Below are 22,428 nucleotides of genomic sequence, written 5' to 3' on the forward strand. Positions count from 1 at the left end.
GCTCAGGGGACCATATGGGATGCCGGGGATCAGAACTAGGTGGAACACGTGCAAGGCAAATGCCCTACCTACTGTACTATCACTCTGGCCCAAAGTATTTACATAGATTTCATAGTATTACTTTTGTTGCAATTGGAGCTGGTTAGATCTCACAGTCAACCCTTCTCCACCACCTTGGCCTCATCTCTATAGGGATTCATGTTAAACTTGTTTCAAGGTACTAACTTCATAAGTATCAAAATCAACAAGTATCACAACAATATTAGGAGGTGATAACTTACCATTACCCCCACCTCAAGAAAAGGGAACTGAGTCACAGAGCTAAATAACTTGTCCAAGGTAACAAAGCTAACAAATGCAAACTCGGGCAATCTGGCTCCAGAATTCATGTCCATAAGCACAAGATTGTGGCACCAGCAATAAAAGATAAGGAGGACAAACTATTTTTTTTTTTTAAAAAAGGCTGTAGCACAAAGGAAACAAAGGTTAAGGAATTAAATGAAGGATAAGTTGATGGTGAGATAAAAACAGAGAAGGAAAGAGGGTGCGGACAATTATAACCAAAAGACTAGAAAAGCAGCAGCAACAGATAAGGAGAACAAGGATATCTTTTGACTAACAAAAGATAAAAAGCGGAAATCATTTAACGTGGGCTGGGGGGGGATGAGGCAGACACAGGGAGACATTGAAGAAAAGGCTCTCTATGTCAATAGGCAGAATGCAGAGAACAGAGGAAAGGGGATTCTTACAGGACGGTGAAGGTGTTGGTGTTGGGCCCTGGCACAGGCACTCTATGGAGCCTCTTCTCTGGACTGAGACCGGAGCAGGAGAGGGTCTTATCTGTGCAGGTACAGAGCTCACATATGTTAAAGGTCATGGAGACATTCTGTTCCAGTTGCTCAGGGAAATCTACGTGTGCCTTTTCTGAAGCATGTCGTACAGCAGGCTGGGCAGAAGAGTGAATCAGACAAGAATGACGTGTCGTCAATGTTTCTGGTTGTGGAGTAGCGTACAAAGGTGGAGATGTGAGTTCCCCAAGATCTGTCTGCTGATGCTGAGGCTGTTCTGAAGGCATTTCCTCACTGGGGGTTGTCGGAGCAGCATTTGCCTTTTCTGAACTACATCGTACAGAAGGCACAGTTGAAGACTGAGTCGGAGAAGAATGAGCTGTTCCTGATGTTTCTGGTTCTGGAGCTAAGCACAAAGGTACAGATGTGTATTTACCAAGATCTCTCTGCTGATGCTGACGCTGTTCTGAAGGCCTTCCCTGTCTGGGGGTGGTCAGAGTGGTACTTGTTATAACTCTCACCTCAGCTTTCTTGGAGGCCTTTGAAGACTGAGCTGAAGTCTCTTGCATGGTGGGAGATATAACTGAACTGCCTTTAGTTACAGTAACGTCCTTGTTTTTAGGTGGAAATGTGACTCCACTCAGGTTTGAACAAGGACTCCGAGACGGTGTGATAAGTGTCATATTTGACTGTTCTGTAGCACTGGTACTTGTCAGGGTTGTCGAGGGTTTAGTCTTCACCGTGTGTTCTGGAGTTACAGTCAAATATTGATTTGTAGAAGGCCGATTCTGATGAAAATGTTGAACCTTGTTCTTCTGTGTGGTTGGAGAAGGTATTGTCTTCAAAACCCCCACACTGGGTGGAGCTGAAATGTCAGCTGAGAGTGAACGAGTGTTCACATGATGGGGACCTGGTGAAACTGTCACCTTCTGATTCTCCAGAGTCTGAATTCGGAAAGCTTCAGAACTCCACGCTATAGAGTCTGGACGCTTAGAAGAGGTGCCTGGCTGAGTTGAAGAAATGACTACCTCAAGATGCTCAGGAATCTTAGGGACGACGTCCTCCTGGGTTGCAGAAGATAAAACAGTTTTAGTGGTTTCAGACTTGTTACTGTTAGGTTTCTTATGATGAGTATGATACCTCTTTGTACTCTTAGATAGCAACCTATATATTTTCGAGATTTTGAGAGTGGACAGGTGTCCAGTTCTCGAGAGAAGGTGGAGTAGATCCCCTTGAGCTTTAGTGACACAATCTTGAAGGTTCTCTATCAGCTGGGAAGATTCTTGCTCCTTAGTAGAAAAGCTTTTCCCAGGGTGCTCTGGACCTTGAGTCTGTGCCTCCTGGAAGACGGACGATTTTCCCACCTTCGTGAGGTCAGTGGTTTCATATGATGAAGATGGAGTCACCTCAGGGGACCCTAGCATTTTATCCTGGGACTCCTGCAGGACTGATGGAGAGTCCATCGTCTCAGAGAGCTGTGGACCTTCACCTTGGACCTGCTGGTGGGCTAAAGAAGATTTGGGTAAAGAGAGCTCTGAAGCTGGAGTCTGTGATTCCTTCTGGACTGAGGACTGAACCCCATTAATGACCTCTGGAGCTATGGAAATTGTCACCATCACAGGTTTTACAGTGACATGGGGCAAGTTTGAAAGGTCAACTTCACTTGGAGGCTGAGCTGAGACCTCGTGCTGCTCTGGAGCAGGTCGAACCTCATTACTGACCTCTGGAAACATGTTAATTGTCATACCCACAAGTTTTCCCCTCACACTGGGAACATTTAAGAGCTGAGCTTCATTCTTACTTGGTGATGACACATGTTCAGGATGGTCTGATGGTTTACCTACAAGCTCTCGAGGCCATGGCTCTCGAGGCCACGTTGACACCTCATGGACCAAAGATGATATGGGCTCAACTTTCTTCAAACTCTGACCTGACTCTAAAGGCTGAGCTTCCACCTCGTGAGGCACTGAAGATCCTCTCTCCTCGGAAGCCAATGTAGGCTGAACTAGGGTTTCTGGCAGGACTGAAGCAGTATCACCCTTTTCAGGGGTACTTGACAGCAAATCTGAGTCTGGAACTACCAGAGGTTTTGATTCCTCGGGAGATCCTAGAAGTGCAGCTGGGCTCTGTTGTGTGCTTGCTGAAAGTTCAGCTTCCAGGGTCTTAAAGGGAAGCTGTTCTAGCTCTTCAAAGGTTTCTGGATGCTGAGGCTGGGGTGAAAAGGATCCAGCCTTGTGACGGATCTGTGGATGTTTCTCTGAATCTCCCACCAAAGGTTGACTCCCCTCAGGATAAAAGATATCCATATCCATACTCGTCGGTGGTGGTAGACGACGAGGTCTCATAGATTTCCTGGGAGTTACAATACCTTCAGCAGGATGGTCACGGTGAACTGGATCCTTCCCCCGGTTCTCAGGGGAAAGAAGATAAGTGAGAAGTTCGGAAATAGTTCCACCTGCGAGCCTCCGATGTGCTGCCGGTTTGTCAGTGAAACCAAGGTGTGGAATAAAAAACTGGTGAGACCTAGAGGAATCTAAGTAATCCTCCTGCGTCGGTGGTGGTAGACGACGAGGTCTCATAGATTTCCTGGGAGTTACAATACCTTCAGCAGGATGGCCACGGTGAACTGGATCCTTCCCCCGGTTTTCGGGGGAAAGAATATATTTGAGAAGTTTGGAAATCTGGGGCCGAAGGGTAGGGGGTGATTCAGCGGCAGGATCAGGGGAAGGTGAAAGCCAGGGATTGGGGGGGCCTGGGGGGCTGGGGGCCAGGGGGACTGGGGGTAGGACTCTCCCCCGGAGAGGAGCGCCCTGTATATGGGTAGAGAAAAGAATTGTTAGTATTTTTATTGCCACATCCATCGCTAAGGAAGTGTCCTGAGCCTGAGGATTAAGGCAGCTGGGCGCTGCCCGTGCATGCCCTTATCAACCACGCCCTTGGCAACCACAGGCCCTTGGCAACCGCAGAACCCACCCCTCACCACCTTTATGAGCCTTTAAGCGCCTTTATTGGATCTGGGCAAAGCAGGCTCCTCAAAGCCAGCAGGACCCAGGCTTTCCTTTTTCCCCCAAGGCACCAAACACATCCAATCAGGTCCTCTACCCCACCCCCCTTGCCTCCCCTCCCACTCTTGCCACCCAACAGGACTGGGACTGCCCACTCGTTTGGGCGGAGCCCCAAGGGTGGGGGAGGAGCAGCTTGTCCCCAGACAGGGAACACTGGTGAATTCAACAGCACTAATCCAGCTGTGGTGGTCTTGGTGCTTCCTCCTCACTACTGAAATCCAAGAGACATTCGTCCTCCCCTTGGCCATCCTGCTTCCAAGAAAGGCAGTTGACCTGCAAGAGGAGCACTACTTCGGGTGGGTGGGGGTTCACAAATGTTGTCATTTCCTTTAAGCTCTTAGTCTCTCTGATTATTTATCACTCTCCTAGACAGGGGATAGCATGGAATCAGGGACCCAAAATTTTCTGAAGCAGGGCTCTGGGGCCAGAAACAGTTGATTCTGGGAGACCATTCTTGAACGGAATGAACAGCCATATGCACTCCTTTACACCAGCCTGGGGGGAAATCCCCCTTTCTTGCATGGAACTCAACATAAATTCATGGAGAAAAAGGAGCAAGCTCCTTTCTAGAGGGCTGCCCTTCTAGCACTCGGAGGGAACACTTAGGATGTTCACGTCAGAAAGTGAAAAGGCTTTCTTGCAATACTGTAACTAGCACCCATTTTACTTGCTTCACAGTCCTTCTTCTCATCCATATCAGTTTTTATTATCTCACACTTCCAGAATATAAATTCCATGAGAAGGGGCTTCTTCCCGCTCTCTAGTTGAGTAGAGAGCCCCGAATGGAGTTGGTTCCAAGAGTAGCCTCATTTAGGGATGGATGTTCGTTTTCTGAATTCTTTGGCATTAGTACGAAATGTCTTCTCACCTTTCTTAGTAAGGTGGACATTGTTGTCTCTTTGGGGGCCACACCTGGAGGTGTTTGACGCTGTACCTGACAGTGCTCAGGAGGCCATGCAGTGGCAGGTATCAAACCCAGGTCTCCCTCATCACAGTCCATGCTCCAGCCTGATGAACTATGTCTCAGGCTCCTAAGCTAAGTCTTTTAAGACCCAATTGTAGGTGTTGGAAGTTTTCTTGGTGGGTTTGATTTAAACTATTTAAAAAAGTTCTTTGCAGGACTAGATCAATAGTTCAAAAGATTGAGCACATGCTTTGCACAAGAAAGATTTGAATTTGATCCCTACCATCACCTGGTCCCTCGAGCACTTCGACAAGTGATTATAACAAAGAGCCAGGCTGGGTAATTCCTGAGCGCTACCAAGTGTGAATCCCGCTACCTTACCCACAAATAAAATTTATTTTACAAAGGAAAAAAACAGATTTTCAACAAGAGGAACAGAATCACCTTTTCTCTCTTTATCTTCCCCTAACTCCCTAACTTTGGAAACAAATTTTCTGACTTTGAGCCATGTTAATTACATATATCCAACTCCAAATTTATTCCCAATGATATTAAACACATTTTGCCGCCCCCCACCATCCCCCGAATACACACATAGTGTATTCATATGTTCTCCTGGAAATTAACAAGTTAATTCCTAATGTGGAATACTGTGCAACTGTTGAACAGAAAGGTTCTTTCATAAAATATTTCATACAAGATATATATGAGATGCTAAGCTCTAGGTATGAAATCATACTTGAAAAAAATGATAACTTTTCGAATGCTGTAACATAATTGTACTTAAGGCCCCAAATCCCTAGATCCTGTTTAAGAGGAGTTCAAAAAGGTATTTCTCTGACAGAACTCAGAGGGCACTCAGAACTCTCCACATTTCAAAGAAGGCTTTAGAACCAATGGCTAGGACTTCAGGGAAAATTCAGAAATTCCCTCAAATAAAGTTTGAGAGTTTCATATTTTTCTGGGGGTGCTAGAATTGCCTACACATGCTCAAAATTTCTAAAATCTGCTCATTATTTTGAATTACAGACATCCTGTATATGTCATCCTTGAGTTTTTCTCTTCACATACTTGAATTAAATCATGTAGTCCTTCGGTTCTGGCATCAGTGAGCTCCTCAAAAGGCCGATATTCCACAGCTACTTTACCACTTTCTGAAATAAAGTTAACAAGGATCAATTCAAACTTATTGGCTAAAATGTTCTTTCTCTAAAGGTAGTGCACAGTGATAGTGGGTGTGTACTTCCTTTATACGTCCAATAATTTTATTTCTAAAGCATAAAATAAGAGCATTTTCCTTGTCAATGCAGACATTAAGTTTGGTTCCTTTTGCTTCTCTGTTCTGAGGCCATTCTCAAAGGTGCTTAGGGATTATACCCACTTAGTACTTGGAGTCATTCCTGGCAATGCAGTGCTGAGCTGGAACTGAAACCTGCTTCCTGCATGCCAAGAATGTGCTCAGCCTGTTGAGCTATCTCTCCAACCCACTCCTTCTTTCATTTCTTTTTATCTGGGGTTTGCAGATCCTACCCTCTGGTACTCAGCGACTGTTCCTGGCTCTGTGCTCCCTGATGGTACTAGAGGGGACCATATGCCGTGCCAGGGATATGCAAGGCTCTGGTACCATCTTCCTAACCCCCCATTGGTTCTTAAAAGTTATTATAGTTGATAGAAATTTTACCAGATGACCACAGAAGTCTCTTTTGCTAGAAAATTGCCCAGACTGCAAGGCTGAAGTCAACCCAGGAGCTACTCGTGTAATAAATAAGGTCTCTGACAACTGAAAATTCCTTTCTCTAAGACTGCAGGGCTATAAAGCAAGGAAAGCAATTCTGTTTGTGGACTCTCTACAGATTATTCACTTTCCTTTGGGCACAGCCGGAAATATCCATAGCACTAGAAAATTCCATAAGAGGAGAACATTTAAAAATCTTAAATAGTATGACCACTATTTGTTTTTGTTGGGGGCCACACCCAGCAGTGTTAAGTCTTCTCCTGACCGAAGTACTTGGGGGCTGCTCCTGGACGCTAATGTTGTGCCAGGAATCCAAACCTGGCCTTCCACATGCATAGCATGTGCACTAGGCCTCTTAGCTATCTTCCTGGCCGCAGCAGAATCACTGTGAAGGTTCACAACAAATAGTTGGTTGTTACATCGAATCACAAACTCTCAATATGTCAGTGCTGAAAACCAACCACGAACTGATTCCAGTTAATTTTCCTCTTCAGTAGGAAAATAGTAGCAATAATTAGAATATTTCGTCCTTTACTAAATTCTAGGTAAGTCTCTTTAAACATTTATTTATTTTATTTTTATTATGTAATGTTTCTTTTTCTTATTTTTTTGTTTTTGTGGGTCACACCCAACAATGCTCAGGATTTTCTCCTGGCTCTGCGCTTAGGAACCACTCCTGGCGGTGCTAGGTGACCATATGGGATACTGGGAATCGAACTCAGGTCAGCTGCATGCAAGGCAAACACCCCACCCAAGGTGCTATTGCTCCAGCCCCTTTCTTTCTTTCTCTTTTTAATGAATGACTGTGAGATAGAGTTACAGACTTACAAACGTTCGTGCTTATGTTTCGGTCATACAATGATTGAGTACCCATCCCTCCACCAGTGCCCATTCTCCACCACCAGTGTTCCCAGTATCCCTCCCACGACTCCCTCATTCCACCCACCCCCCACCCCCCACCCCCCATGGCAGGCCTATTCCCTTTCAACCTCTCTCTTCCTTTGGGGGTTGTGGTTTGCAATATAGGCATTAAGTGGCCATCATGTTCCGCCTGTAGTCTACCTGCAGCACACATCTCTTATTCCGAATGGGCCCTCCAAGCATCCCTTACTTGGTGGTCCCTTCTCTATCTGAGCTGCCTTTTCCCCCAGCATGTGAGGCTGGCTTCCAAGTCGTGGAGCAATCCTCCTGGTCCCTATCTCTACTATCCTTGGGTGTTAGTCATCCCATTCTGTTACTTTATATTCCGCAAATGAGTGCAGTTCTAGGTAAGTGTTAAGTATTTACTTTTACAATATAAGGTAAGCTAAATTAAAAAAGGGACTGGAGCAATAGCACAGCAGGGAGGGTGTTTGCCTTGCACACGGCTGACCTGGGTTCGATTGCCAGCATCCCATGTGGACCCCGAGCTCCGACAAGGATAATTTCTGAGTGCAGAGGCAGGAGTAACCCCTCAGCATCCCTGGGTGTGACCCAAAACGCAAATGAAAGAAAAGACAATTGCGGCTTAGAAATACCTTCACATATCTGTCTAGAGACCCACTGTTGCATTTTCTAAAGAGGCAGAGGGCCAGAGTACTATTACAATGGGTCGAACATTTGCTCTGCATGCAGACAACACAGGTTCAGTCCCTGGCACCCCATGTGGTTCCCCGAGTCCTACTAGAAGTGGTTCCTGAGCACATCGCCAGGAGGAAGCCCTAAGCATCAGCAGGTGCGGCCCAAAAACCAAGAAAAGAAAAAAGAAAAAAAATGGAGGACAGAGCTAGTACTTAAACAGAGGAGTCTGGAGTTTACAGCCACTATACTCTTCTGCTTTACTGACAAACAATTGAGAAAGAGGAATTGGATCAAATACTCTCTCCACAGTCTAAACTATTCTACGTTTATACATTGGGAGTAATATTTGCTGTAATTATTTTTCACAGATTCCACAAAGGACAAATTTGAGACTACTCTGTAAAGCATCTAAAAAACAAAGGAATAGGAAGTACTTATATTTCCATTATTTTCAATATAATTGACTTCTCAAAATCAATTTACTTGCTCGTCAAGTAAGAAAGCTGCAGTACTTCAAAGATAACCAACAAAGTCTTACCTAAACCACAATGAGCAGTTTCTGAAATGCATCTGACACGGTCTTTTGAATAGCAAACTTCTGAGTCGTCTTCCTTTTCATAAGGAAAGATAATGGTCCTACATCCAAACAAAACAAATAGATTTACTACGCCAATCTTTCTAATTGATTTTTATGAAGTCTAAAAACAGAACTGGGCCTGGAGCTCTAGTACAGAGGCTAGGGCGTTTGCCTTATATGCGGCTGACCCGAGTTCGAGCCCCCACACCTCATATGGTCCTCCCAGCACTGCCAGAAGTAATTTCTGAATGCAGAACCAGGAATAACCCCTGAGCATCGCTGGGTATAACCCCAAAAATAAAAAAGTTAAAAAAAATAAAAATAAAAAAAAAACAAAAAGAGCACTACATCACGATCTTAATGAGTAAGGGAAGGCACCACACAAGGCTATGTCTTGAAGGCTCTGTGCTAAGTATATTCTGTCAGGGCTATTACCATACATTTTAGCTATCTGATCAATTCTGGACATTCGTAAACAGGTAAACTAGAAGGGAGAAATTAGTCAAGATCAGTGCACAAATCTCATACTGATTACGTATTTCAAATGGGCAAACCTACAGACTATTCTAGGAACTTGACATACCTCACACCACTAATATTCCAAGAGCAGCAAACCACAATTGATGGAGTTTAAGGTAGAAGGCTACGAATCATAGAGGAAAATATATTTTTACAGGAGTGTGTATCATAGACACCCAAACACACACACACACACCCCCACACAAACACACACACACAGCTCAACCATTAACAACATGTCAATAATCTCTTATTTAAGGACTTAATGGTCCCTACGGCAAATAGAACAATCAATGGTCCCTGGGGGAAATAGAACAATCTTCACACACTTTCCTCTAAGGAAACTTTTGTGAAGCATTTTCAGCAGTTGATTCAGAACACACAATACAAAATAAATTGCTTCGGTTCTGCTTGGGGCAGGGGTTTGGGTTCGGGATGGAAACACACAAAATATGGTGGTAGCAAGGTGTAATGGTCGTGGGATTGGCGTTTGAATATTAAATGTAGTCAAATATTTTTATTTTTTATAAAAATAAAAAAATTACTTTATAATAATCACTGTATCATTGTCATCCTGTTGTTTGTCAATTTCCTCGAGTGGGCGCCAGTAACGTCTCTATTCCTCCCAGTCCTGAGATTTTAGCAGCTTCTTCCAATGATTGGAGCTCTTTTACGATCAGGGAAATGAGACTTGTTGTCATTACTATTTTGGGCATATCGAATACGCCACAGGGAGTTTCCCAGGCTCTGCCTGTGTGGGCGGGATACTCTCGGCAGCTTGCCAGGCTCTCCGAGACGCAAATATTTATATATTTCTCTCTATGATTTGTTGCCTACTGTCTGAACCCCATCAAACATGGTGTGGCAATTATGGAAAATGGGTAGGAAGTGTCTTATAATGTGAAAGTGGCCTGGCCTGGAGAGTGGCGGCGGTTGGGTAGTGGAGATCGGCCGCCGGGCAGGGTCCCTTGGGATGGGAAGGACCCTCACCCGCCCCTCTCTGGGGTGCCCTGAGTGAAAACGGTCTGGCATGGAGTCCTTTACTTTGCAAAAATTATAGTGTTCAAAGCAAGCCCGAGCCATCTGGATACCGCAGCTAGGAGTAACCGAATTGGATAACTGTGGTAATTCTAGAGGTAATACATGCAGATGGGCGCTGACCCCCTTCCCAGGGGATGCGCACATTTCTCAGATCAGCGCCAATCTGGTCAGCCTCCCCTTGGTTCTGGCCACGAGGCAGGTGCAAGGGGCTTTGGTGATGGTGACTAGATAACCTCAGACAGATGGCACGCCCGCACCCCCCACAGGGAGTGACAACCCATTCGAATGTCTGCCCTATCACCTATCAATTTCAGGAGCTTGAGAAAGGTTTGCTAGTACCAAGGATGAGCTGGTCTCATTAAGATTCACCTACCAGAGTCTGTTCCAGTTCTTTCACTAACAGCCCTGCCTTTGATTTAATACCCTAAGCCTAAGTACCAGAGATTCTGGGGGGAAAAACATTTTTATTAGTGTATTTCATTATCAAAATGAAGATTTTGGTGAGATAATGGACAATTACACAGGATCTATACTTGAAAAATTTCTTTGGAACAAAGAAGACTGTTAGCCCCAAATAGGAGAAACAGTATTCCCATCCCTATATCTCTAAGGTTCTTGGTAGGAAGACAGCTCTAAAATTGTGAAATGTCCCCGGGTCCTTTGGCCCCACCAAAAAAAATGATTCTGTTAGTTACTACCTAAGATTTAAACAAGTATTGTTAAAAACATCTGCCCAAGGCTTTAGCAGCTTAGCAAGTAGAGGGATGTTTCTGATGTATCTGAAAATATGATGAGCGAGAGAGAGAGAGAGAAAGAGAAAGAGAATGAATGAATGAATTCTTACCCACACCCCCATTCCAGTCCCCACAGAGACCTTCCAGTTTATCCAAAGTCTCCTCGGCTCTGCCAACTCCAGGGCTCTTGCCAAAGGACGACAAAACCACCTCTAAAGCACAGAAGATCTTCACACTTTGCGTCTGAAGTGGTGCCACAATATCTTCATTTTCCCTTTCTTCAAGTTCAGAAAGATACTGAAGCTGGTAAGATTTTAGATTGAAGGTCCTTCTGAACATCTCAATGTAGATTTTAAAATGTTTAATTAGATGCTACTCAATGCCTCTTTTGCAAACGACAGCACCCAAAAGGAGAAAGTGGACAAAGGGAAATGCCCTGCCACAGAGGCAGGGTGGGATGGGGAGGATGGGGGGGTGGGAGGGATAGGTATTCGACCATTGTATAACTGAAACCCAAGCACAAAAATTTGTAAATCTACAAATGTACCTCATGGTGTTTCACTAAAAAAAATCTAAAAAACAAAAACATATTTCTGGAAAAAAAAAGTTTAATTAGAAATAAAAACGAAACTCCAGCAACCCTTGCCAACCGTTGAAGTAACCTGTCACTTCAACATTAAACAAAACTTCCCATGAACTACACCAGCCATGAACATACAGAGCACACAAGACTTGTAGAATATGGACACCACCGTCAACTCACTGAGACCTTATTGATTCTGGGGTGTGACCGGTGGTCCAACACTTTCACTTAGACGACTCTCATCTATCTGGTCTGTAGGTTCTCTGAGCCCGCTGGGGTAACACCCCACACAGCTGGGAGTCATGCAATACTCAGGAGAAAACCCAGGGCCTTGAACACGGTGGGCACAAGTTCCGCACTTGAACTCTCTCTCCGCTTCCTACCTTGACAATCCTTTTAGACCATCCACTGAAACCAAAATATTAGTTTGCCAGTTCCTGGCACTGGGAGCTGTTTAGGGCAAGTGTAGAATGTCGAACTGCTTTATGTCTGCTGAGACGAACCTAAAGACATAAGAGAGGTACTCGAGGTTAGGAACGACTTCCCACAGAGATCTAATTCAGCCCACCCAAGACTTCTCAGTACAAGTTTCAAAAAGTGGCCGTGAAGAGCAAATCAAACAAACTTTGCTGGTTGCTGTAGTTTCAGAGCCATGCTCAGCAGTAATCAGTTCCTCCGAGCTCTGTGCTCCAGGATCACTCCAGGTGGTGGTTGGGGGAATCATATGTGCGGCTGGGGATAGAACCAGGTTGGCAGCAAGCAAGGTCAGCCCATTAACTCCTGGCCTATTTCTTTGGTCCTTAAACAGTTTAGGCATTAAGTTCATAGGAAGCACTAATACTTATTATTCTCAAGCCGTGGTACTTTTCTGCATTATTTCCAAAATCTCTGATTAATCTGAGCTTGTCCCTGACTTCTGGTGGTAAGTGAAACTATAAGCCGTAAGATCTGCAAGATTGTAGATAAGCAAAAGAAGTAAATTGCTTCAGTGATTCTATCTAGAAGCTCTTGCCTGTAACTATAACCTGATAGGTAAGATAGACCTGCCACCAAAGCCAAGACCTCATCTACAGCACTCCTCTCTCCAAATTAGTAGCCTTGCTAGAAGAGACTACAGTTTCGTTTATTTTTTTGTTATGCCATTTTATGAGCAACGATCACCTGCATTTCTCGAGAAATGGTCTCGTTCCTGACGTTCCATTCACTCTCAATGGGATGAACATCTCCGAATGCAACAGTTATGTGTACCTAGGTCGACAAGTCAACATGACGAATGACCTGGCACCTGAGCTGCGCAGGAGAAAGAGAGCAGCTTGGAACGCCTTCAAGAACGTTGAAGAAATAGCTAAGAGGACAAAGAACCTCCGGCTCCGGGCACATCTCTTCAATTCCACTGTTCTTCCTGCATTAACATATGCCTCAGAGACCTGGGCCCTACGCAAACATAATGAGAACGCTATTCGAGTCTCCCAAAGAGGAATCGAAAGAGCTATGCTTGAGTATCATGCTTCACTCAAATGAGAGAAAAGAATCCGAAGTTCCGACCTTCTTCGACGGTCAAGAATCAGGGACGCTCTCTCATTTGCCAAGGCGTCAAAAATCAGATGGCTGGACACATAATGAGATTTGGAGGTGACTGCTGGACTAGAGCCATTACCGACTGGATGCCACGGGACATCAAAAGATCACGTGGCCATCCACTTATGAGATGATCAGACTTCTTTGTCAAGACCCTGAACGATCGATTTGAGGCTCTTCGTGTTCCTAGAATGAGCAAATGCCATTGGGCTACATTAGCACGCGATAGGGATGAATGGAGACGTTGCTGGCACCCGCTCGAGCGAATCAATGAATAATGGGATGTCAAGTGACCAAGTGATCAAGATCATCTACATAAGAGCTTCTTTATAAAATACAAATACCTGTATTCTTAGTTCACTAAATACATTATTGTGGACTTCTTATATCACTAGTTCTTAAATGACAATTTTAACTTTCAGCCAGTATGTACTATATGAACTTATTAATAAAAATTCAAATGCAAGGGTGGAGAGATAGTCCAATGGGCAAGGCATTTTTGCATTGCATGTGGCCAATCTGGGTATGACCCCCAGTACCCCATGTGGTGCCACTAAGCCTACCAGGAGTGATCCCTGAGTGCAGAGTCAGAAGAAAGCCTTGAGCATTGCAAAACATAAAAGAAAAACTATTCAAACACAAATAAAAGCAGAGCAATACTAATTATTGATTTGTTTCATGTGCCTATCACTATAACCAGTTTACAAGCACCTTGAGTGCTCAAAGAATCCATATTGTATCCTTTCCTCATGCTCTGGAGCAAGAAAAGTTTGTTTCTCACAAAGGCTTGATAGTTTGTTGGTTGAGAGAATAAATCAAGGAATGAGAGAAGAGAACAAAATTAGTTTCCCCAACCTAAAGCTGCCTGAGGAGAGGGAGCAATGAAGACTGATCTTTGAATGCTTACACCACAGACTGGCCTGGACCTGTAGTGACTGCAGCTTTGTCAACTTAGGAAGCTTCAGAAGGGTTCTGAGACTCTGGAGAGGAGTTACCTTAATTTTGTAACAGTGTTGTTTTTTTTTTTGCTGGTAACTATGCAGAAATTCTCTGATGGTCTTTCCTTCATTTTACATTCAGATCCGCTTTACTTTTCTGTACTTATAGGAGGCCAAAAATAGACAAGAACAATGGTGCTCTCCAAGGTATAAAAGAACCTCTCATAGAAATGGAAAACTTTCAGAGAGAAGGTAGTAATCCCAGCCTGTGCATGAGATGATCTAACTAGGGTACCACCTTCACAACTACATCCTGATTTATAGGATGTTGCCATTATCACTATACTGGTAATGAATCTTATGCTATAAAAATCTCAACACCATATTTATGAAACTCGCCTTCCTCCCTCCTGCGGTGCCCTCACTCATGCAAGGTCTACGCTCTGCCACTGAGTCACATCCCTTTCCTACGAAATGGTCTTAATAGCCAGTGAGAGAAAGGGGTGGGGGGAGTACCACTCATCAATTACAATGGATACAGCACTGTAGCACTGTCCTCCATTGTCCATAGATTTGCTTGAGCGGGCACCAGGAACGTTTCACAACAAATTGTGAGACTTTGTTATTGTTTTTGGCATATCGAATACGTCACGGGTAGCTTGCCAGGCTTTGCAGTGGGAGTGAGATACTTTCAGTAGCTTTCGGTAGCTTGTAGGCAAACGCTCTACCCGCTGTGCTATTGCTCCAGCCCAAAAGGGATATAAGTGTATTTACTTATTTATTTGGGGGTGTGGGGCCACACCTGGCAATGCCCAGGCTTCATCCTGGCTCTGCACTCAAGAACCCCTCCTGGTGGGTCTTAGGAGACCTTACCTTAGGGATGCCAAGGATCCAACCAGTGTTAGCAAGTGCAAGCCAAGAGCCTTCCCCTTCTTTACTATCACTCTGGCCAAAAGCGGTTTCAATTCCAGCTGTAATATGACCGTGAGATGGCCAGAGTTTAGCGGCAGCTTACTGTCTGCAAAGCAAATAAGGTCCAAGAGACCTTGACCTCACTCCTAGGGGTTGGAGTAGGGGCGGAAGCAGGTGTTGGGTCTGCAGAGGAGCAGAAGAGTCTGTGGTCACACGGAGGGGTGTTCTCATGTCTGATGAAGGTGCAGGCAAGGACAAAAGGACGGGGAGTGAGAATGACCACTAAGAGAAGCCAGTTCAGGGAGCCGATCAGAGGTGGCTTAGAATTATCATGTGAAAATCTTGGAAACAATAATTCTCATTCATATATTCAGAGGTATGGGAGGGGATGGGGGGTCTGCACGGGAAAACAGCAGAGCGGGGGACCCCCTGGTTCTACCCCCATCCCCTCCACACCCAACCCTGCTCCACCAAAACTGAACCGAACCACAGAAGAATGGAAATGGGCCAGACAAAAGAATGGGACTAAACTGAGGCCTAAGTGACATGGAATTCAGGAGCTGGAGACGGCGGAGCCTCGGGAGCACCCAAAGGGAAGAAAGTTTTCAGTGGGAACTGGGAACTCAGGGTGGGCACCGGGAACAGTGGGCGGAAGACAGAGCGATGATGCTGGCCGCGAGTCCCTCCAGGCAGCAGAACTGTCAAGCGCACATTGGACCCCCTCAAAGCCCAGTGGAGGCTGGGAACTGGGCTCTGACCCTTCCAGCTAGTCTCTTACTGCAACCAGCCTCAGAGTTTCTGCAGAAGACAGCCTGTGGGGACGGGCCGTGTGCTGCTTGGATACTGGTAGACACTGCAAGGCAGTGGGAAGCTGGTGGGGGGGGGGGTATATGGCAGTGTAAGGTGCCCCAGCCCAGCACTGCTTCCCACGGCCCCGATCCCAGCCAAGCGCCAACCCATCTTCAGCGGAGAGGACTGGAAGAGCAGGTGCAGTTCGCAGGCCCATTGGGCTAAGTGGGCGGTGCGCGCAAATACAACGTGACCATGGCCTAGAACCGCGGATGGGGCGGCAGCAGCGTTGGGGAAGACGCGCACGGCATTCAGAAGGCGAAGCGGGGATGGCTGAGGACAGAGAATGTTGCAGGGACGCCGCGGTCACCCACCGCACACAACTAGAATTTCCTCCATCTAGAATATTTCTCTATACCCTCAAACCCAATACAGTAATACACACTTCTCTAATACTGCATACTGTTTTTCTTCTATAGTCTAAACGGAAAGTTTTTATCTGTAGATCTGAGGTTGCATGAAGGTTGGTGTGGGGAGGGTGGAGAATTGGGAAAGGTCCTTGGGACATCAGTCAAGGGAATTAGTCTCTGGTGTTACGTGTGGTACTGCAAACAAAGATGTATGCACAAAATCAATGATTTAAGATAATGTAAATCCTGGTATCACAATAAAATTGACATAGTTAAAGATTTTTAATAAGAAAGCACTGAAACAAGCTATATTTAGCATCACAATAATTTTGCATACCAAAGTAATATCTGATTTCATATTAATTCTTGCAATTCTCTAGAAACGATAATATTTTTATCTAAAATATGCCTTTTCACACTTAGGACCTCACACATGTACCTCTTCGTATTTGCATTACTGATAAGAACTTTGTAACATTTTACTAATCACCATTTACATGGTACATGGTAAAAAATCAAGTAATCATTTTTTAAAAATATTCCACAAAACTCTGAAAATCTTAACATGGCACTTTCAGAAATTTAAACTGCAGCTTAAAAATATCAACTGCGCTCAAACACATTTTCACATTTTTCAGCATTTTAAATAGCACAGCGGGTAGGGCGTTCGCCTTACAAGCGGCCAACATGGCCGACCCGAGTTCGATTCCTCCGCCCCTCTCGGAGAGCCCGGCAAGCTACCGAGAGTATTCGATATGCCAGACACAGTAACAACAAAGTCTCCAATGGAGACGTTACTGGGCCCGCTCGAGCAAATCGACGATCAACGGGAGGGCCTTTACCTTTACCTTTACCTAAAAGATCCTACAGACAACAGGAAGCAAAATGAAAAAAAATCATCGTGAGCTGCACACAGTAATGAAGTTGAATGACTGGAGAGATTGCTCAATGGGCTGACCACATGCTCTGCATGCAGGAGGCCCATGTTTAATGCCCATCACCACCAAGTTCCCATCATCCAAAGAAGTCACGCTGAGCACCAAGACGGGGGCACCAACAGATGTGGTCCCGAAACAAACAAACAAAATATACATACCCTATTCCCAAATCAGTATTTCTACAAGACAAGCAATATTTAAGCACATTATCAAGGCAAAAAGAGCCAACAGACTATACTTATCCAACTCAAACCCGTATTCATTCAGAATCAAAAATTAAAATGAAAAAATGACCTCTACTCCAAACCAGAAAAAAAAAACTCTTCAAAACAACTTTGCAGTAAAGCAGTATACATATCAACAAGGTATTCATGAAAGCTACTTTCAATGGAAACCATCATTTCCTTTATATTCTTTACTTTTAGAAGTTTACTGCAAAGAGACAAAAGTATATGGAAGCTGGAAGTTTACAAAGGAACTTTCTTTGTTCTATTCAAGGAAAATATAAAGAACCAGTAAAAGTAAAATTCACTTTCCAGAAAATGTTTCTAGTCATTGTAAATAATAGTAAATCCACAATTCTTTAAGAGACTCTTTTCTTAAAGAATGCCCAAACTGCAATACATACAACATTCAAAGTTATAGAGATATTCAGATTGCCATTTTCCTTACCATTGTTAAAAAAAACAACAAGGAAAATTTAAGCCTCCAATTTTGATAGATTATATTATGGTCTATATAACAGCATAACCTGTTGGAAGAACTTTAATATCTAACAAACAAACATAGACTATGACTCAAAATAAAATCACAACATAGAGCAAGAACTTTACTTTGCATTTGTTAGTATAATAGGGTACAAATTCACATGCTTGCAAAAGTGGAGATGAAACAACAATCAGCAAACTTGTAGGTCACCAGGAAGCTGAAGGTTTGGGAAACAGAGAAGCTATTTCCACTTTAATCTTGTCCCTTGAGTAGTGGCATAGGAGAAGACTCAAGAACAAAAAATGAGAGCAACCAAGGATAATTTACTAAAATTCACCTTAAAAAAAGACTGAATCTGGGGCTGGAGCGATAGCACAGCGGGTAGGGCATTTGCCTTGCACGCGGCTGACCCAGGTTCGATTCCCAGCATCCCAGATGGTCCCCTGAGTACCGCCATGGGTAATTCCTGAGTGCAGAGCCAGGAGTAAACCCTGTGCATCGCTGGGTGTGACCCAAAAAGTCAAAACCAAAAAAAAAAAAAAAGATTGAATCTGCCATCTTGGATCTCTGCACCTGGTGTAACTCCCATAGTACAGTCTTTGGCATAAGTTAAATAACATATTCCCCATTCAGATGCCATGTAATTTTGAATTGATAGGCCATACAAATACAAACTAACTGTGGCTAGTCAGTAACTTGTAGCTAAATATCAGATAAGCATTAACATAGAACTCTGAAAGGGAAGGGGAAAAAACACGATAAAAAGAACGGAATTTTAAACTATCACACAGTATTTAATCACCTTTATGGGGAAAAAGTGATTAGGGAAAAAAAGTGAATAGAAAATAGAAAAGACAGGAGTATTTTGAAATGTTTACTAATTACCATAAATATATTTGTAATTGAGGTAACTGCTATAACTTCAAGCCCCATTCGTATCCTTTTTTGTTTTTCACAGTAAGCGTTCCAGGTATCTTCGTTAAACCCATAATTAAAATAATCAGAACGGTCAGCGCCTAAAAAGAAGACACAACTTTTGTATGCAAGTATTTCAATCCTATTTTTATGCAGCAAATAAAATATAAAAATGTAAATGATAAGTTCTATAAGTATAAATACTTCTTCAAATTTTACTAGTTCTTCCGATTATTACTCTAGCACCACAAAACTATGTTTTTAATGAAATTTCCTTTATAAATGGCATTATAAGAAAATACTATGCTATGCAAGACTAATATAATGCTAAGCTACTGTTACAATTTAGCAACACAGGTCATTACTGCTAATTATGCTTAGGACATTTATAATGACATTTACAAAAATCCTATGAATACTATTGATACTGAAAGTTAGATATTTTTCTAATGACTGTAATATGAAACATCTTTTAAAAATCTGCAATCCAGAGAGATAAGTCAAAGAACTAGAATGAATGCTTTGAATATAGATGCCCAGGTTTGATCACAAGCACACAAGGTAACCAGTCATTGCCAGCAGACCTCAAGCACCATCAGGTGTTCCCAAGAAAAATCCAGTCCTCTTCTGCTGGGGAAACAGCTCGAGTATTAGAGCACATGCTCAGTGGCCTTGAGCACACGCCCTGGTACCACAATGTTCATCCCAGAAGACTGAGCATCACACACACTGAGTGCCCCAGGACCTTGAGGGTCACTGAGGCTGGTCCCAGGGAGGGGTATGGAGTCATTTATCATCTTACCAGGTTCACACCATGGTTTATCTTCAAAAGAATCCAAATCTACCTCCAAGAGTGGAACTCCATTAATACTTCTAGGTGCATCGAGCTCTACCCCTTTGACTTTTGTTCCTTTTTTAACAAATACAAAATAGAGAAAGAATGGCATGAGCAAGATACTGAGAGAAAAACAGAAAACACCATTTTACTAGTGATAGCTCTCAATAAAACAAAGGCTTCAATGAGAACATTAGAGTCAGGCATACTATAGGAATAAGCACGTTATCAATAACAGTAAGTTTAAACTTTAGGGAAGAAACTCTAAGATAAAGTGTACGGATTAGGAACTTGTTAACGCATTCAAATAAATTCCTGTACCAATATGTACCAATAACTTCCAGGTGTTAAATCCCTTTTTATATGCTGTGAACTATAACAGGTCTTACAGGGTTGTACAAACAAGTTAAAATCAAAAGAGGGAAAGAAACCTCGTGACCCACAAACTCTACAAATACGTATTCTCTTACAAAGCCTTTCACAGAGAAAAGTTTCCCCATCCTTGAGACACAAGTTTAAACGACTCTCTTGAATTGAACTGAAGCACTCTTCAGATCACCTGTGATAGCTACTATAGTCTGTACGTTATTCAGGCATAGTCATTACTTTCCTACTGATGCACTGGCAAATACAAATTTTACCTGTAGTTCCATGAACTCTTCCTCCTGTCTTGATATTAAGATTCACTGGTGCTTTTCCGTAACTCCTAAGAACAACAAAAATTATTCTGATAATCCTGAACTAAACAAAAATAGCAATATACTCCATGTATACAAGTTATACATATATAGACTGACATTGACTAACATGTTTTAAAAAAGTGGGTGTGGGGGAGGGTTCCGAAGTGCTGATTAGGGGACCTAAGGGCCCCTTCCTGCCATTACTGTGGTCGGCAGTTCAATGCCTGGGTCTGAGAATGCAATGTTCTTCAAGCACTGCAGTACCAAGGATTATCTAGAGTACCCCAGTTGTGCTCAGAGACCTTCAGAGCCAATTCAGCAATGCTCGGGGGACCAGGTGGTGTTGGGGATCAAACTAAACTGGTTACAGGCAAATCAAGTGACTTAACTCGCTGTACTATTTCTCTGACCCCTAGGGGGAAAAAAGTCTTAATTTTTTGTCACTTATTAAACAAAAAATTTAAAAAAAAAACAGATATTCTGGGATCAAGAAAGATAGTGCTGAAGGCCTTCAAAAGTACCCCCAGATGTGTCCTTGGAAGCACCTGAGCACGACTGGAACAATACGACCACATACATTGGCCCTCAAATTAAACCACCTACCATTGGGCTGAGAATCACTCGCAGTGAGGCCTGGGCCACCTGAACAAAGGGAGGACTCTTCCACAAAAGAAACAATTACATCTTATATGTTTGGGTTAGGGCACATACATAATGAGCATGACCTGGGCATCATCCCCAACACAATCTGACCCCTCGCACACTGCCAGATTATTATCCAGGGGTCCCAAGCACTGTCACGACAATCCTGGTGGCACCAGCACCTCACAGCACAGAACTGCTGCTCAAACAGCCGAGAATCAACAGGAGGAAATCCCCAAAGGCAAAGGGGCCTCGGAGCAACACCTGGCAGGCCAATCCCTAAAAAAATTCATTCCAGGCCATTAGCACTGAACACCACTTAGGAAGCCACCCCACTCCCCAATTCTCCCATGCCCCCCCAAAAGGGGGTCTTAAAAGTTGAATGTTTTTTTCTTCAAAAACCTACCTGCCAGTACATGTCCCACTGTTACACACTTCCCAAGAAACTAAGCTGGTCAAGGGAAAGTAGCACTGTAGCACCGTCCTCCCGTTGTTTATCGATTTGCTCGAGCGGGCACCAGTAACGTCTCACAACAAATTGGGAGACTTGTTCTTACTGTTTTTGGCATATTAAATACATCACAGGTAGCTTGCCAGACTTTACCCTGGGGGCGAGATACTCTCGGGCGGAGGAATCGAACCCAGGTCGCCATGTTGGCCACATGCAAGGCAAACGCCTTACCCACTGTGCTGTCACTCCAGCCCTAAAGCGTAAGTAACACATTTATATATACATCTTGTCCTCATTTCCTTGCCTCCTACTGAATTCAGTAGTCAGCAATCCTGTAAGAAAGAAGTAATAAGAAATAGTCCTTGTTTTATAATCCAGTGATCTCCTTTAGGCTCTCACTGCATTCAATACTGTTAGTAGATCGTCTTTCAAATACATGGACTACTTTTGTCCATAAAATAAATTCATAAAATGAAATCAATCTAAACCAAAACCAGAATGTGGTTCTTGGTGTAAGTGGTTAATGACGGAGAGAAAACAATAGGGAACAGGTTTCTAGAATGCGAGTACCATTCCATATCCTGATCTGCGTGGAAGTTACATGAAAACGAAACACTTGTAAAGATGAACTCAATTTCAATTAACGTAGTAAAATATACCTGAAAACAGAGGGAAAAGCTAAAATTTGGAGCCAGAACCCCATTCACATTCAAGGTTTAGCCAATATTACTTATGTGATTTTGGCCTAAGACCTGTATACATTTTCCTTAACAGTAATTTAGATAGCCACGAAGTGCTAGATCCCACATACCTGGGAGTCCAAAGGAATTTCAAGCAAGTATGTGAAAGTATTTCATTTTAACATGAATCTCCCACACTGACCAGATCAGTTATATTTTCAATTAACGTCTCGACAAGCCGTGAAGCCATTGAGTTCTCCAAGTTACCCATAATTCTGTTTAGTACTCAAAAGTATCTTCTTTATCCCCCCATTTTAACTTAGATCAAAGAATATAACATGGATTCACAGTCAGCCTTCTAGAGAGGTCTGTGCTAATGGACCCCTCCCTCACTTTCCACTTACCTCTCCACCCTCTACAGCCCAACTCTGCAACTTTCATCCACA

The 22,428-nt window shown here is 43.5% G+C and overlaps 1 protein-coding gene across 1 annotated transcript in view; it reads right to left on the reverse strand.

The window, feature by feature from the left end:
- LOC130023926 (leucine-rich repeat-containing protein 37A3-like) overlaps positions 1-22,428 on the reverse strand; it is a 72,299-nt gene that overhangs the window by 45,494 nt on the left and 4,377 nt on the right. The window contains exons 4-10 of the mRNA XM_056114540.1: positions 20,171-20,235; positions 19,497-19,604; positions 18,665-18,795; positions 11,890-12,009; positions 11,034-11,226; positions 8,591-8,688; positions 5,829-5,911 (exon numbers count right to left, since the gene is read on the reverse strand). The gene's annotated coding sequence lies outside the window, so the exon portion shown is untranslated. The remainder of the gene's footprint in view (positions 1-5,828; positions 5,912-8,590; positions 8,689-11,033; positions 11,227-11,889; positions 12,010-18,664; positions 18,796-19,496; positions 19,605-20,170; positions 20,236-22,428) is intronic.

This window comes from Sorex fumeus, unplaced genomic scaffold (genome assembly GCF_029834395.1).
Source record: "Sorex fumeus unplaced genomic scaffold, SorFum_2.1 ptg000001l, whole genome shotgun sequence".
NCBI lineage: Eukaryota > Metazoa > Chordata > Mammalia > Eulipotyphla > Soricidae > Sorex > Sorex fumeus.